This window comes from Hoplias malabaricus, chromosome 4 (genome assembly GCF_029633855.1).
Source record: "Hoplias malabaricus isolate fHopMal1 chromosome 4, fHopMal1.hap1, whole genome shotgun sequence".
Taxonomy (NCBI): Eukaryota; Metazoa; Chordata; class Actinopteri; order Characiformes; family Erythrinidae; genus Hoplias; species Hoplias malabaricus.
In genome coordinates, this window is record NC_089803.1 from 62,808,952 (window position 1) to 62,815,196 (window position 6,245).

General features: G+C 40.2%; 1 pseudogene; it reads right to left on the reverse strand.

Annotated features, from left to right (window-relative positions):
- Nucleotides 1-1,620: 1,620 nt before the first annotated feature.
- LOC136695067 (membrane-associated guanylate kinase, WW and PDZ domain-containing protein 2-like) overlaps nucleotides 1,621-6,245 on the reverse strand; it is a 73,952-nt pseudogene continuing 69,327 nt past the window's right edge.

Below are 6,245 nucleotides of genomic sequence, written 5' to 3' on the forward strand. Positions count from 1 at the left end.
AATAATGTAATTCAATATTTTAATAATCCTTCGTTTCACATTCAGGATCAAAAAGGTCTCCACTTCACTCTCAAGTAGAAACAGAGGAAACACTTCTAGTGTTTGTTAAAATCCTTGACCTTTTAAAAAGATAAAAATAACAAAAAATATGCATATAGGTTCTGAGAGATGGAGAAATGACTAGACTACTTTCACTTCCATGGTTACTGTATGTTTACTCTACAACCACTGCTGAGTAGCATCTCGTGTGATATGTACAAAGCATGCGGTCGGTCTGTTTCCTGGTCTAATAAACCTGTACTGTAATGGCTAGAAAAGTTATACCAGTTAAAGTGCAAATATGAATCATAAGTCCAGGCCCAGAGAGGACAGCGTCTGGGTCTGCAGTCTGCCTGTTAGTAGACCCCTGCCCTAGGTCTACTTCATCACCATAATTACAGTGCCTTCACTGCCATGGTTTAGCTACTGTGTTTTGGTACTTTTTGTTTTTTTTTTACTCTTTTGCCTTTGCTGTTTTGTTTTTGTGCTCACTGTTTTCTGGCATTTTGTTTTTAGATTTTTTTGTTCTTGTTTCTTTCTTGTTTGGATGTTTTTTTTTTTCTTTGCATGTTGTTTTTGTCCATTTTACTGTTATGCATTTTGTTTTTGTGTGTTGCTTGTTTGGTTTATATTTTTGAGCCTTTTGTTTCTGACCTTAAAGAGCTTTTGCCGGATCCTGAGTTTCAGCTGAATGATGAAACACCAGCGAAACAGGAACGTGTCATCTTTACCTCACACACTTACCAGGAATTCTCTCTATTCTTTCCAAACAGAGAGAGAGAGAGAGAGAGAGAGAGAGAGAGAGAGAGAGGGAGAGAGAGAGAGAGAGAGAGAGAGAGAGAGAGAGAGAGAGGGGAGAGAGAGAGAGAGAGGAGAGAGAGAGAGAGAGAGAGAGGGAGAGAGAGAGAGAGAGAGAGAGAGAGAGAGAGAGAGGGAGAGGGAGAGAGAGAGAGAGAGAGAGAGAGAGAGAGAGAGAGGGAGAGAGAGAGAGAGAGAGAGAGAGGGAGAGAGAGAGAGGAGAGCGAGAGAATAACTGCAGATCTTTAACTCTGTTTCTGAAATCGGAGATGACAGAGAATCGAACTTTCTCAGTTTACCTCCAATTTTCATAAATGTAGTCGATGCGCAGAGATGTTAGGACTCTGGAGTTTGCTATTTTGATTAACACCAAGGGTAAAAAGTTTACAATAACTAACAAATAATAAAAAAGTCCTATTTATCAAAGAGCTTTTCTACCAAAATTAAACATTGCTCCCATTCCTGCCAATAAACTAATTTAACAATTCATGTTTATGAAAACATTATTCATACCATGAACAACCCACTCTGGATAGAGCAGAAGTCCATCAGAGGGTATCAAACACTCACTCACAACAAACATCTTGTCCTCGCAAATATATAGAAACATGCCCCACACACACTGACACACACAAATACACAAGAAGGAAAAAGGACTAAAAAGTGTATTTGTGCATATAATACAACTTTTACTCATCAATTCATCAAGAAAGAATGAGAGAACGGTAAGAAAGAAAGAATTGAAAGTATTAATCATCCAAGGCAGTAAAAAACTAAACCTACTCACCGTCCTTCATTGCACTCCTCCGGGGGCTTTGCTTTTTTTGGCTAAACGAGGGTCAAGCCACGAGGTTGTCTTAGTGTTGTGACTGCAGAGAGAGAGAGAGAGAGAGAGAGAGAGAGTGAGGGAAATTCCCTTGTGTGATTGTCTAAACAAGGAGAAAAAAAAGAGTTTAGGTTCACAAAATGGCAATCAATATTTTTAATTAGCTCATTAACGAGAAAGAGACAGAGGAAGAGAAGGGGAGAGAGAGAAGGAGAGAGAGAGAGAAGGAGAGATGGGCAGCAAGATATGGAGGAACGGGAAGGGACAGATAAGACTGATATCAACAGGAAGAGGGAGAGTCAGAGAGAGAGAGAGAGAGAGAGAAGATTCTTAAAACAAAGCACTGCTTCAGATAAAGCTAAACAGACAAGAACATTTACTGCAGAAAGGGGAATAAAAGTTTTCCAGAAAGTGGAGTGTAGTTGTGGTGTCTTGTGTTTCGAGGTGTTCAAGGGTTACTTTTAGCCGCTCTTCCTCTTGCTTTTGGGGAATGTTGCACTGGAGTTATGGTTCCTTGCGGCGTTTTTATGCTCTAAGTTAGGTTTTCTTCACATTCTTCAGGAGCATCTCATTCTTGGTTCCTCTGAGTGTTTCGATGTCATTTTCTTGGGAATTTGTTTAACACTCCTCCCTCTTCCATTTTCATTATTGTACAGGACATGTTTCTGGACAAGCTGCTCTGGGACAAGACCACTCAGCCCAAATTGAACTGAAGTGGACTGAAGTGGACTGAATGGACGCTCTGGGTTCAGTCTTGTGATGACTGAGTGAAAGGCATTAAATTCAGCTCCTCTCAGCAGCTGGAGGTCAAAGGTTTGAATCCCAGCTGATGGCGAGCAATCCCACGTCTTTCAGTGGTGAAGATAATCTGCTTTGTGTAAATGTATAAGCTGTAAAGGGGTGAATTTGTCACGGTGGGACTTTAAACCCAGCACCACAGAGGCTCACTATGATCCCAGCTGAACCTTAAACCATCCTCCTCATTGCTCTGTGTGGAACCAATCCAGACATCTACCAAGGCATGTGTTTCTTGTGGCTACTTTTCCCATTTTATAATTCAGATACGGGCCGGCACGGTGGTGCAGCAGGTAGTGTCGCAGTCACACAGCTCCAGGGACCTGGAGGTTGGGGTTCGATTCCTGCTCCGGGTGGCTGTCTGTGAGGAGTTGGTGTGTTCTCCTCGTGTCTGCGTGGGTTTCCTCTGGGTGCTCCGGTTTCATCCCACAGTCCAAAAACACACGTTGGTAGGTGGATTGGCGACTCAAAAGTGTCCGTAGGTGTGAGTGTGTGAGTGAATGTATGAGTGTGTGTGTTGCCCTGTGAAGGACTGGCGCCCCCTCCAGGGTGTATTCCCGCCTTGCGCCCATTGATTCCAGGTAGGCTCTGGACCCACCGCGACCCTGAATTGGATAAGGGTTACAGACAATGAATGAATGAATGAATGAATAATTCAGATACACCATGTGTACCTCTTCAAATTCATCTACTTTAAAGTGTGTGCATTGTATGTTCATAGAAAAGTACTTGCTCCACCTGACCTCACTAATGTTTAGGTAGCTGAAGGCCATCAACTCCTCACAGATAATGTACCAAATCGTAGTGCAAATCCTTCCCAGACTCTGTTAGTCAACAAAAGATGGGACAAACAGCTTTATTCATACCCTTTATTTGAACAGTGTCCCCAAAATTTTGGCCATATAGTGTAGATGGATGCATAGATAATTGAAGTGGATTATGAAAAGAGTGCTCTAAGCCTCCAAAGTTTCATTTCATCTTCCAGTGCCTTTGAGACACAAAAAGAGTGAGTTCATTTATTCTAAATTACACAGAAACCCAATACTTTCACCACAACAGGGACAACCCACAAAGCCACCCACGGAAAATGGACTTTTATGAAAAATCATAATCACCACGAAAGGAAAGATGATATCCTCAGCTCACATTATTTTACACCAAGTATATTACAGTTACAGAGCACAGTGCTTTTTACTTTCTGAAATAGGGGAGTTAATGTATGGAGTTTTCCATTAAAACATTTCACAGAGGTGTAACTCCAGTCATAGTCACAGTTCTGCCAAAACCCCAAACACATATTTTCACTCATACAAGAGCAGGGCCCTATCTCTGTGAATGGGGAGAAACCATATTCAAAATCACTGGTAAAATTAGAATAAAAATCTCTTAGCTAGACTATGGCTCAGACAGTTCTGAATATATTTTGTCCTTTCATTCTGGATACTGAACATGCTCATACACCTCATGGCCAAAAGTCGGTGGACACCAAATTCATCCAACATTTATTCTGCAATGACGGATATTCAACAGTCTCTACTGCTCTAGGAACTCTTTACACTACATATCAGCACATTTCTGTGAGGATCTGACTGATTCAGCCATTAGTGAGATCGGGTATGAGGCCCTTATAGTTTGACCAATATGCTGACATTACAAAATTAGCAGTTACTTGGGACCAAATTGTACCTGCTCATAGATTTGGAGAATCTTCTATGTGTTATCTGTATTGCTAAATAAATCTCTATTCGTGTGGTTGCCATGTTGTGGAAATGTACCCTCACTAAAATCACTTTGTTGTGTGTCTGTGTTGTGTCTCAGGGGATGGTGATAAAGAAAGGGTGGGTCTCTGGGGGAAAGTGAAGGAAAAGTGTTGTTTCTCACGCAGTCAACAAGAAATAGGGTTTTTCTGACACAGATGAATTCCATTTATTGTACTTCCCTATGTTTCATTAGGTTTAATGTATTATTAGAATTGCCCAGGTTCCATTTCGCTGTCTGCAGTCATAATGCTATAGATTTGATATTTAGACCATTACAATATAATTAGATTAATACATAATCACACAATATTAAAATGTCTTATATTTAGGTGAAATATTTGACTTAAGTTACGCACAGAGCAGCCAGTGTGTTAGTTCTTTCTTACCTTGAATTTCAATTAACCACTTTTTTAGAAACAACAACATTGTGTTTATCCCAGTGGCCACTTTATTGGAAACAACTTTATTGTATTGTAACACACTGACCACTTTCCTGAAAACAGCTACCTTCTAAGTTCTCTAACAGGCCACTTTAACAGATCAGAGACTCACTCTATGAAGTAGACCTCTCCTTTCTCTGTGTAGGCCATCTCCCAGTTGTCCGGCAGAGTTCCCAGCTCCTCGTCCTGGGTTTTCTCCTCAGCATTCCCCTCTGGTTTGGGTGGAGATGTGGGGGGGAGTTATAGGGGCTTCACTCTCTTCTTTTGGGCCATCTGTGGGGGTTTCAGTGGAGGGGGCTGTGGGGGGCAAATCTCCAGAGGCATCTGTACTCTTATCTTCCTGCTCACTGGAGTCTGTGGAGGGAAAGAAAGCTACTTAAAGATGTACTCAAACAAATTTACCTAATGGGTTGTATAATTTTTATAGCATGAAATCAAAGTGCCTAAAGTCACCATGCTACCCAGCATTGAGCTGTAGAGCAGTGGACTTCTGGAGTGCTGGAACTCTATCCAATACCTTTACAACAAGTTGGAGTGCAGCGCTAATCACACACCAGTACATGACATTACTAATATTCTAATTAAATTACTAATGAATATTCTAATGAATACACTAATGAAGCTTGTGTGTGATTTCTCTGAGTGGGGAATGTTTATTAATGTGCTTTATATTTTACAGCAGCATTTATCTGTTTTTATACCTGAATTTATAAAATATGGACGAATACAGAGATCTGCAGCTTGGATGCTATTATTTATATGACTCACTTTAAATTTATGACTCTCTTGTTCTGTCACCTAATCAAAGGTAATTAATGAAGTATAATTAGAATATACTCTGAGTGAGGAGTGGTCATTAGCTGTGTGTCCTGCAGTGAGTTTTAACTGCGTCTGGCCAGTGGAGCTCTGAATCTAAACTCATAAAATACATCATTAAACTCAGAGCCAGAGGAGAGAGCTGTGTGTTTATACACTGTGTCCAAAAGTTAGTAGACACATACATTTCTTCCAAAATAAAGGATATTAATCATGTGTTTGTTCTGCTTTTGCTGCAGTAACAGCTTGTGTTCTTGTGGTTATGGCTCTAGACAAGGTGTACTGGAACATAGCTGTGAGGATTAACATTACTGAGGTCAGGGACTGAGGCTGGATGAAGCTACTGTCACATAGCCCAAGTTTAACTTCATTTTTTCCTGAGGGGTACATTCCCTGTTTTCTAAAGGTGGGTGACACTGGCTTCAGACTTTAAAACCCAGTCCCTAATAAAAATCGTGTAGTGTATGAGTTGTATTTACCCTGTTTTTCACTGTTAGAATACAAAAGAGAAGCCAGTCATTTTCTCTAGTATTTCTCAGTCATGTTATAAATTATATTGACACCTCAAATAAATATGAATGAACAGGTTTGTTCAGGGTCTACACACCAATTTTAATGCTTCATCTCATATGCGGTTACACTTCATAGTAAAAATGTAAAATAATAATGTTAACAATGTTTACTGTTAACAAATACTTATTTTCTGATTTAATCTCTGGCACAGACTCTTTTACACACGCATGCAATATTTTGTGTTCTTGCTTATTACAA